The sequence below is a fragment of the Podarcis bocagei genome (genome assembly GCF_964188305.1).
Source record: "Podarcis bocagei genome assembly, chromosome: 8".
NCBI classification, from domain to species: domain Eukaryota; kingdom Metazoa; phylum Chordata; class Lepidosauria; order Squamata; family Lacertidae; genus Podarcis; species Podarcis bocagei.
In genome coordinates this window covers 35472893-35484382 of record NC_138133.1, presented here as the reverse complement: position 1 = coordinate 35484382, position 11490 = coordinate 35472893, and positions in this window count along the sequence as shown.

Sequence of the window (11490 nt, the reverse complement as noted above, 5' to 3'; positions counted from 1 at the left end):
TGTTCTCTTCTGCTATTAATGTTTCCCTCAGCAAACAACAAAGAAAAATAAAGAAATGTGACTAGATACCAGAAACAGCAATAACAAAGTATGTTTGCACCTTATCATGAATTTTGTCAAGCATCAACAACAAAGAACAAACACTATCAGTTTGCCTTCTCTCATTCACTGTTGCAAAATAAATCTCAGCACGGAGAAGATAATGTCCCATGCTTTGTTGTGTAACCAATTTGTTATTGATGGAGAATCTATTTTCCCTCTAAAGCTAAGTCAGTGTCAGCTCTGGTTCCAGGAGTCCTCAGAACCCCAGGTGGTCTCTGGGACTCGCAGTTTCCCATGGCGGGGAAATTACTCAAAGAGTTCCATTACCTCCTTTCAGTTCCAGACTCTAATCTGTCTGTGTCTGTGTGTAATAAGCACTCACACTTTACATTGTGGGTACCCATTGCGGGATCGCGAGCGGTGCTACAGTTCCTAGGGAACTTACTGGCAAACAGGGACTGGCTTGCCTCTCAGTATTAATTTTTGGAGGTTCACGCGCAGCCTCAGTTTCATTGCTGGGAGGTGGGCCAGTCCCATATATATATAAGGGGGTGGAGCCAACAGTATCCAGGCAGTCAGCTTAGCGGCAGCAATTCCAGGGTCCCCCTCTTAAAGGAGTTATATATATGGGTGTCACTGGCCATACACTGAAAGTCTGTCAGTGAACTACCCTGCGTGTGGGGATATGGGCTGGGCTGCCTGCTACACTTATGTCTCGCAGAGCACCCCATATCCCATTTACCCTGATGTGCCGCAGTTCCTGGGAGGGGGCTGGGAGGTATACACGCCCAAGGCCTAAGTCAAGGTCTTTAATAAAGTTCAATAAAGTTGTGGCCTAATTTTAATTCCATATAATGTTGTCAGAGTCTTCATTTCTTCCTTATGATCCCTGGGGGCTGGGGCTATAGCCGTCTGGTCACGCAATGTATTCTCTCCTGCGGCCACTTATTATGATTTATTAAATTCGTAGACCCTCCTTCACCCGTAGATCTCAGGACATTTCACGACATAAAAATACAATAAATAAAGATGTTCATTCAGTTCTTATACTGATGTACAGTGTCCTATCCTGCTTGCTCCCCCCTCTTTTTACTCCTCTGCCTCTCTCTGGGTTACCACTAGGAATGACAACCGCAGACTCTTCTGTACTAGTACTTTTCTTCTGAGTAAGAAAGGTAGCGGCCAAGCAGATTCCTCCTTGCCTTCATTGCCCCAGCAGTGGCGCCACCTGCGTGGCCTGTGTGTGTGTGGGGGGGGGTAGGGGGAAGTGCTGCAATGATAATATCCATTTCTAGACCCTTTTTGTTGTTCTTCCTCCAAAACACACACTACTTCCAGGTCTCCCCCTAAATGGGTAGAAAACTGGCTGGGGTAGAGAAACTGTCTTGTGCTTCCACTGCCTAACAATGGAAGTGGTGAGAGGAAGAGATCTCAGAAAGTTGCTAGGAAGACAGTTTTCTTAGTCCCTCTGCAGTACTTTTTCAGAGAAGGGTACTGAGTTGGATGGATGGGATTATGATGCATCTGCACATAATGGTTTAATTATGACTCGGTAATATACGGTTCTGGAGAGCTCCGCAAATATTTTGTATGAACCTGTTCCACAGGAGCTGAAGCTATTGCAAATATGTCAGGTCAAGTCTCTCTTTAATTGCTAGAGAAGAGAATAAAGCAGATTTATGCTTCAACTTTGATCTAATATAGGAAGCTTGCTGATAGAAATAGGCTTTTAACAGGAATCTAATTTTTCTCTTAGTGTGGGATTGTTTTATGGTAGTTGCTTTTAAATCAAACATGGACTTTAAGAGCAAATTAGAAATGAGTTTGGTGGGGGAGGGGGTAAAGACATAATTCCTTCAACATCAAAATATAATATATTCTAGTGTTCTGAGTCAGCAGTGGCCAATGGAATTAAGGAAGGTTATTTTCACTTGCAGCCTCTCGTATCACCTCCCATGCTGTTCTGGGGAGTCTCCCAAGCCTCTGGAGCAGATGGGGGGCTGCTAGGAGGAAGAGATAATTTGCAAAGATCATCTCCAGTCCTTCTGCACATTGGATCTGCCCCATTCAGCTTGCTTGAGAAATACCCACCATTAACGGCTCACAGTGGCAATCCTAGCCATGCCCACTCAGAAGTCTACTCCCAGGTAAATGGGGCTAAGATTGCAGCCTCATCCACCTTCTATTTTTAAAAAATAAAATAAGCCATATATGAGTGGTCAAAATAAATCCTGGGATTTTATGCTTCAAGCCATTCCAACTGCATTGTGAGTTTCCTTCTGTTTTGCATCACACAGCTCTGTTTCACTTGGGCAATCACAAGTTTGATAAAGGCACATCATAATTGAATCAGTTTTCTATCACAGCACTCACAACTGAATCTTTTCATTTCAATTAAGAGATCAAGTCAAAACCGTTTGAAGATTGCATGATTTAGTTCCTGCATGAAGCAAACCTGCTCTCTTCTCGCAGTCTTTTACTGCAAGAAGGTGGATTTATTGAATTAAATAGCATAAGCCAGGGAGACTGGTGATAGAAATAAAATACGTTGTAGTGTATGACTTTAATTACTAGATGGTTAGTCACTGGAAATTGACAAAGAGGGATATTAATAAATCGAATGAATAGCTAGTTCTCTTGAAACTGTGAAACAAGTTATAGATTTACCCCCCCCCCAAAAAAAAGCTTCAAAATACATTATTAGGAACATACTTAGGAAGCTGTAGCTGTCAGAACTTTGGTCTATTCAGCTCAGGCTCATCTGCACCAACCAGCAGCAATGGTCCAGGATTTAAGATGGCAGATATTCCCAGGCCTAACTGGAGAGACCCTGGATTGAACACGGGACCCTCTGTATGCAAACCAGATGCTCTACCACTGAGCGACAGCCCTTTCCCAAGCTAAAGTCCTGGTAAAACATTTAGAGCAGGTGTAGGGAAGCTTTGGCCCGTCTGATATTGCTGAACTACAACTCCCATAACCCCTAGTCATTGACCGTGCTTGCTGGGGCTGATGGGAGTTGTAGTTCAGCAACATTCCCTCTCCTGGTTTCATCTGACATGTTATAAGGCAGCATCATATGTTACTTATTTAAAGCCAGCATCTCCAGGCGGGATAGCCTGCTTGTACCACCTTGACCTTACCCTCCCCAAGCTAAGTTTTCTGATCTTGGGAAAGAAGAAATACCTTTTTTTAATAAAAGAGTTCTAATCAAACATTCAACGAAACACTTGAGGATTTTTGAGTGCTTGATTGGAACACTTGAAAACCTCCAAGAATATTTGGCATGTGTAGGGGGTTGATTGCCTGTCCTAACAGGGAACTTAATTTGGATGAAGATTCTTTGGGATAACAATAGCTAATTTGTTTGACAGGCTTTGAAATTGATTTGTAACAGCAGAGTTCAATGAGGCTTACACTTAAGTCAGTATGCACTCAGTTGCAGATATGCAGTAGAGTGCTAAGCCTGCTTACTCAATACTCAATCGATCCCATGTTATTCATGACCCTAGACCAGGCTTCCTCAACCTCAACCCTCCAGATGCTTTTGGCCTACAACTCCCATGATCCCTAGCTAGCAGGACCAGTGGTCAGGGATGCTGGGAATTGTAGTCTCAAAACATCTGGAGGGCCAAGTTTGAGGAAGCCTGCCCTAGACACAATTAAGCAGAGGTTTATTGCAATAAAATGAAGGGGAGATAATATGGCTGGCTACATACGAAGGCAGTGAGTTGGGGAGATAGCCTAAGAAGCAAGTGCAACTGTGGTAAAGAGCCACTTCAGAGGATTACATGGAGCAGCTGAGGCCTACAAAAGTTTACACATATGTGCCATGCACTGTATGCTCTCCCCTTGAGTCTGAGGTCTTTTTTTTGAATTATGGGGAACTGGAATGTAAAATCAATACTCTTAACATACTTTGTTTGGTAGAATGAGATGATATATGGCTTCCTCCAAGGAAGCATTTCAGCTCCTGAACTAGTAGCAGTCAGTTGTAAAGGGGGTGAGTGAAGTGGTGGCAAGGTCAGTGTGCTGCAAATGCACTGGCAGAGCCATTCTGGTGCTCCTGCTGGTGTGTTTGCACTGCACCAGCCTCTCCACCATCTTGCCCCTCCCCATCCACTTCCCACAGAGGTCAGGTGAGATATGCCACCCGACCATGCAATCCTCTACTGCATGGGTAGGCAAACTAAGGCCCAGGGAACAGATGCAGCCCAATCACTTTCTAAATCCGGCCTGATGACAGTCTGGGAATCAGCGTGTTTTTACATGAGGAGAATGTGTGCTTTTATTTTAAATGCATCTCTGGGTTATTTGTCGGGCATAGGAATTTGTTCATGCCCCCCCTTCAAAATATAGTCCGGCCCCCCACAAGGTCTGAGGGACAGTGGACCAGCCCCATGCTGAAAAAGTTTGCTGACCCCTGCTCTACTGCCTTAAACCCAAATAATTCTGAAGCTTGAGCTTGAGCTACTATCGGCTTCCAGAATTGTTATCAGGGATGTTCAACTACTGTTAAGTCAAAGAGGCTCTACTAAAGACAATAGAGTGGTGTTAATGTGAATCTAGACTTTTAATTTGCATATAAAGCATCCTCAGTGAACTGAGCAAACAGTACAAAATGTTCCACTGCCTGTTACAAAATTCAGCATTATCTTTTATAGTAAGTGTGTGTATCCACTGTCTCAACCATTAGTTGCCTATGTCAGCTTACATGATTGCCCAATAAATTTATGGAAAATAAATTAACATTTCACTGAAAGAGGCCTTGAATTATGAACTCTTTCTCTTCTCTAAATCACTTTTTGTCCTTGTGTGTGAAACAAAACAAAAAATGAAAATGAAATGGGGAAAAAACAAGCCTTTGACTTAACCATAATGGAGAAAGACAAAACACAGCTTCTCATTTGAATGTCTGACACAGTCAGATGAAAAGAGAGCAAGGGGATAGGGCTACACATATTTATTTTATTCTAGTTATAATTCTTCAGATGCCCTGTTTCACAGACACTAATTGTAAGTGCCATTTTGATGTATGGCTTTCCAAAGAAGCAATTTCTTATGCAAAAGGAAGATGTTAAGAAGATGTTAGGAATTCCTTTCAGCAGCTATGACTGTTCTTGGTCAGCGAAGGTCTGTCCATGGTGAGTCGTGCACTGGGAACCATAAGACTTGAATGTTGCAATGAGCTCTATGTGGGGCTATCCTTAGGCCTGGTCAGGTACAAAATGCTGCAGCTAGAGCCTTGATGGGGGCAATAATCAATCAATCAAATTTTATTAAACGGTCACAGACCAGATTAACTCGTACAGTTAGTCAGCGAAGCATAACACCGGAAAAAACAAAGGACAATTTCGATACATAACTGCAATTTAAAATTAGACAGCATAAATAAAATTAAGTATTTGCCTTTGCCTGCATATTGACATTGGAAAGCTCTTGATGGGGGCAGATTATCACCAGCAGTGCTTTTTTTCTAAAAAAATGTTTTGGGGTGCTCTTTTTCCTACTCATATTGAAACTGTGACCCTCAATGAAGCCAAACTTAAATTTACAAAATGTTTAGGGGCATGCGTATCCCTGCATCCCCCCCAGGAAAAAAACACTGATCACCAGCATGTAACTCCTGTGCTCTGTCTGCCCACACACTGATGGACTAGGTTCAGTGTTATTGTATTAGTTTACAAGGCCTTTAACAACTCGAGTCCAAGATACCTGAGGGATCACCTGCTTGCTTAGGTCCCTGCTTGATAGCTGATGTCTTTGGGGGGAGTTGTTGTTAGTGGTGCTCATGGCTCATATCCACCAGGAGTCATGTTTTCAGTCTTGTGCCCTAATTTTATATAACTCCCTTGATCTCATAATTTCTCTCATATTTTGCTCTTCTGTGCATTTGCTGTAATACAACCCAGAGCAACTGCACAGCAACCTTACTCATCTGATCTGATGAGCTTCTCCCCTGTACAGGTTTCTCTGATGTGCAATAAGGTTTTTGCAGATACAGAAGCTCTGCTCACATTCTAAACATTCATAAAGTGTCTCTCCAGTGTGGGTTTATTTGACGTGCAGTCAGATTTTACTTCCACTTGAAGTCAAACCTGACTTCAGAGGAGGCTTGTCTCTGAAGATAGGCTCCCCCCAAGTAAAGATGTGACTGGCATATCTAATGCTGGTTTTAGTACAAGAAGATGTTGTTGACTAGCAATACAACTTCACTGGTATTTTTCATGGAAAGTTCTTATTCCAAACACGCAAAGCAGATGCTGTTTACAAAGTCAGTTGGTCTAGGTCCTTTTTTCATATGTGGTGGACTTGTAGAAAGGCGACAGCTCTCTGGGAAATGATACACAATGAATTTTAAAAGATGCTTAAAATAGTTATTCCCAAGAAACCTGAAGCAGTTCTTCTGGGTATTATGGGGACAGAGGTCCCCAAAAGATGGTTAAGTTGGAAGTGGAAAGAAGGAGAAGTCCCAACAAAAGAATAAATTTTAAAGTTATTGGACTATGCAGAGACGACGAAGCTGACAGCAAAAATAAGAGATCAAAAAGATTAAAACTTTGTCAAGGAACAGAGGTTCTTTTTGGACTATTTGAGAAAAAATTATAGTCAGATGAAATTCTGGGCAGGATTTGAGTAATACATGAAGGTGAATGAATACATGATTTTAATATTAGTTACAATATAGAAAATAAATGGTAGTTTTGGCAGCAGATAAGGAAATACAGCAGGAACATCACAGATGTAAGGATGGGAAGTAAAAATGTAAGAAATTACTATATTGAAAGTGAATTGGACAACATTTAATTTTGTGTAAAATTATTATTATGTTAAAAAAAGAAAGTCAGTTGGTCAATCTAGCTCAGTATTGACTTCAGCAGGTGTGGGGAACCTGTGGCTCTTCAGATGTCAATGGACTACAGCTCCCATCAACCCTGACCATTGGCCCATGTTGGCTGGGGCTGATGGGAGTCCAACCAAGAGGACCACAAGTTCCCTACCCCTACTCTATAGTGTGGCAGCACTAGAGATGCTGGGGATTAAAACAGGGACCATCTGCAAGACTCTACTCAACTAAGCAGTGCCCCATCTCTTCACAGACATACGGTAAATTATTTTGTGTATTATCAACATCCCCGCAGGTGTTTTTCTTTGAGTTTTTTACTTTCAGCAAAAGTGATCATGCAGATTTGTTTTTTTGGATGATTGCACCTTAGAGGAGAGGAGGAGGAGAAGAAGAAGAAGAGGAAAATATATGGAAATTAGTAGCATCCCCCCGTGATGTAAACAAGTTCAACAGGACGCTGAGCGCTCAGTATTTCCATTGTTTACTGAAGCTGCAGTGACTGACTTATTTTTATATTCTTTTAAATTCAATAAGCCAATAATGCATCCAACTTTTAGTAATGTTAGTCAGATCATGTGTGCAAATTAGCCCGGAGAACAAATATTATGCTTTCAGCAAGGAAGGAGAGGCAAGCAAGCGTATCTTTTACAAAATGTAAACAGTGGAAATGATCAATTTGCCATTCTCATTAAATATAATTAGATAAATAGAACTGCAAAATATATTTGTCACCGAGTTGCCATAAGAATAGAAATAGATGCTGACATCTTTGCAAAGTCTCTTATTAATGAGTATGTTGAATTTCTGAATACTAATCTTCAGGTTCTATAGAAATTTAGGGTGCAATCTCATGGGAAACGCTTCTGAATAACTGCACAGGGATTTCAGGATTCAAGGCTGAATCCAGGACCTAAGGGATGTTAGGTGGGGGAATAAATTCAAAATGTGCTCAACACCCAGGCATTGTCAAAGGAGGCAACTGCAACAACAACAACAACAACCCAGCCACACCAGTTAACACCTATGATTCACAACAGGTCTGGTGATGCATCCAGGACAGATGGCCCCTATCCTATAACTGATCATTTGATTATTTGTCCCCACTGAAGTTTACCTCCCCATCCCCAGTTCTTCAATCTATTAAGGGCATCTTGAATCTCGATTCTACCTTTCGATGTATAAATTACCCTTCACAGTTTAGTGTCATCTGCAAATTTGCAAATGAGCCTCAATACCTTCATCCAAGCCATTTATAAAGATGTTGAACAACAATAGACTGAGGACAGAATCCTGCAGCACCCTACTTGCTACTTATGCTATGCCCCTATGGAGACAGCAGCACCCAAACAGTGGCACACACCCTTCTGTCTTGTACTCTTCATAAAGACTTGAGGAACGAGATCATCACCCCACTCGTATTGCCCATCCCAGGGCGCTCGACCACTGCCACAGTGCCCTTTCTTCTGGCAGACCAAGCAGAGCAGGCAACAGCAAAGGTTGCTAGGTTTTTAGCTAGGGAAATCAGAATAAGGTCCATTATCTGACTGTTGACTCCAAACTGTGCTTTTATATTTAATTTTCACTTTCTTCTGTGTATATTGTATTGTTCTCTTGTTGCTATGGTTTAGGCGAATAAAGTTTTCCCCCTTCCTCTTCCCCCCGGGATGATGAGGAACCATTGACGAGCACTCTTTGGGTTCAGTCTGTCAACCAGCTATAAATCGACCTAAAAGTAACACAATCAAGCCCACATTTTCCCAGCTGCTCTGTAAGAATATCATGCGGGATGTTGTTGAAAGCCTTGCTAACTTTTCCAACAGCCCTGAATAAAAGTTCCTTCCTTTCATGCAGCAGAAAGTTATGCGTCCAAGCCATAAGACTGATATACCTCTATCTTAAAAAAAAGTAAAATGCAAAACAGATTTTCATCATTTTATGTACCTGTTATGGAAAATCATTGAAAAAGCACTCTGTGCACAATTACAAAACAGAATATACCACAAGCCACCGCTTTACTCATAGCAATTAATAGGGTTTCCATTGATTTTGCAACCAAACATCTTCATCCATAATGTAGAAAACAAGGGGATCACAGCAGATGGCAAATGATGTTCATTTGTCACTCAGTCAAGAGCCGGTGGGGCTTGATTCTCTGAAATAAATAACTCTTCATTGTTGGTTAATGCTAGGAGACTTTCTAAAGGGATCCACGGAAGAAGACTGCCCATAGGGTTCCTGTCCCAAGCATATAGGACCAACCAAGGGCAGGAAACAACCAAGGGAAGGTGCATGCTACATCCTATATCTATAATAGAGAGTGAACTAGGTCAGCAACTACAAGCATCTTTGGAAGTGTGATGAAGTGTGTTGCTGGGGAAAACCATGACTGACCACTATGTGGTAAAATTGGAAGGAGCTCCTACCTGTACCTCTAGACCAGGAATGGGGAGCCTGTGCACCTCCAGATGTTGTTGAACCCCAACTCACATCAGTCTCAGTCAGCCTGGCCAGTGTCCAAGAATGATGGGAGTTGGAGTCTAACAAGATCAAGAGAGTCACAGTTTCCCCATCCTTGCTTTAGGCACTGGAAGATGATGGAGAATGGTAAGTCTGCTGCAGCCAGTTCTAGACAAGTGCCTTCTTGCAGAATGAATATTCACTTCTGTCTATGGCTGCACCGAGGATGCTATTTTCATATTTATATTCTTACAAAGAAGGCTCAGTAGCCACACTGATTATGTTCTACTCCCACCGTTAGAGGAATTATGCTCAAATACCAGTTGCTGGACATCACAGGTGGGAAGAGTGCAGTTGCGCTCATGTCCAGCTTTCAGGTTCCCACAGGCATCTGGGTTGGCTACTATGAAAAAAACAGGATCCTAAACTAGATGAACCATTGACCTGATCTAGTAGGTTCATCTACTTATGTTCTTATGCTCTCAGTGTGCTGCTTCCCTGATAGCACTTCCTGGTTCATCAATTTAAGGGTGCGAATTTCCCTTGCTTTCCTGTTGCCACAGCTAATCATCAGAGAACTCTTAAAATAACTACTATGCTCACTCTGAAAACTGATGTTGACGTGCAGTATTAGTTGCCCTTTTTTCATTTCCTTAACATTGCCTTAAAATTTCATTGCTGCTGTTGTTGTTGTTTTAATCCAAATCTTGGGCACTAATGTCTGGACACATGTGAATAGAAAAGATATGCTATTGGAAGAACGGCCAAACTGTCTGTTTTCTGAAGTTCAGACCTGGCCTTTTGGCAGGTCAAGGAAATGAGCTGAAATGGGATGAAAAGAAGTTCTTGTTTTCATTTCCTGTTTTTTCTCTTTCCTATCCTCCAGCCAGATAACAAACTTGGGATGCTACTTGACACTCAGTGCTCTGGTCATCAGATGATTCTAAGAATAGAATGTTGTTTACTTTATCAAAGGTGACAAAGCAAATGCATGCCATTCCTCTTATATTTGTATGACATAATGGCTAGCACACAGCCATGTAAGTGATCTTGGAACAGCTGTAGTCCCTCCCCTTACCCACCTTACAAGGTTTTAATGAGGGGGGAAATGAAGCTGGGGAGACAGGAACCTTTTAAACCACCCTGGGATCCTTGCAGAAGGGCTAGAATTAATGTGTAATATAAAGTGTCAGTCTATTTAGAGTCATACACCTTCTTATGACATCTTCAAGATCCTCTTTTATTTTATTCTCTTTTGCAATCATCACCAAATTTGCAAATACAACTGACACATTTTAATACAAATTAAATACAAATAAATTTATTTAAATATATTTGCTTGATATACAGTTTTTTATTTTTTAAAAAAACTACAGAAACTAAAAATACATGATCAAGAGGTTAAATATCAAATAGCAAAACATGGGTCCTTATCAATTTCTGAATCTTAAATAATCTTTGCATCATCAATAACAACCCTCTACTCTGTTGCTAATTTAAAATTATGTTGCCATCCATTTCTTAATCTTACTCTCTCACTGATTTCAAACCATTTCACTGTTAACAGTTTAATTTTCTATTTCATTTCTGGTCACATACTCCTTTTTTACACACACAGCACCCACAAAAACTGGACCAAACGAGTTACTCGATCCAGCCATTTTTCTTATGCTTTGAACATTTCCCCCTCTAACATGTACATAATCACTTTTGGACAAGCTCTACTAGACATGTTTATAGTTTTCATTTTCTCTGCCAAATCTCCAACTGTTATCAGAAACACTGGCATACTTTTTAAGTGATGGAGGTAGACTACAATTTAGTAGAGAGCTTTTAAAGCAAAAAGCCCAAAATTGATGTGGTAAGCAACAGGGAGGCAGGGCAGGGAATTTAGGGAAACAGATGGTGCATGACAAATGGAGAGATAGATGTGTTTAGCAGAGGAAATCTGAATTGATTGAAGAGGAGGAAAGAGATGGCAGACGGGAAGATGGGTTGTTCTGTCCCTGTATTGGTTCCAATGCAAGGGAAACAAAATCCTAATCTGCATTTGGCTTCTCAACATTTGAAGGAGGGGTGGCATATAATTTTAATAAAATAAAGAAAACATCTGGAAATCTGAATGTTTCCGGAGAGAACCAGGA